Source organism: Etheostoma spectabile, chromosome 16, assembly GCF_008692095.1.
Source record: "Etheostoma spectabile isolate EspeVRDwgs_2016 chromosome 16, UIUC_Espe_1.0, whole genome shotgun sequence".
Lineage (NCBI taxonomy): Eukaryota > Metazoa > Chordata > Actinopteri > Perciformes > Percidae > Etheostoma > Etheostoma spectabile.
Window position 1 is genome coordinate 154048 of NC_045748.1, and position 375 is coordinate 154422.

Sequence of the window (375 nt, forward strand, 5' to 3'; positions counted from 1 at the left end):
GACATGGATATGTACTGAATAAATATAGAAATGAATACTATTGTAAACAGAATTTTAAAGATAGATTTGTCCTATAAATATAATGTATAGATAAATAGTAAAATGTAAATGTGCTGTGTTTATATAGCGCTTTTCTAGTCTTAACGACTACTCAAAGCGCTTTTACATCATACAGGATACATTCACCATTCACACACATTCATACACTGTGGCCGAGGCTGCCGTACAAGGTGCCACCTGCTCATCAGATAAACATGCACACACATTCACACTTCGATTTACAGATATTTACAATGAACATCATATACATATGGTTGTTACTATAACAGAGTTTATGAGTACAGTTTATGATAAGTTAGGCTAAAATGAGCAGTA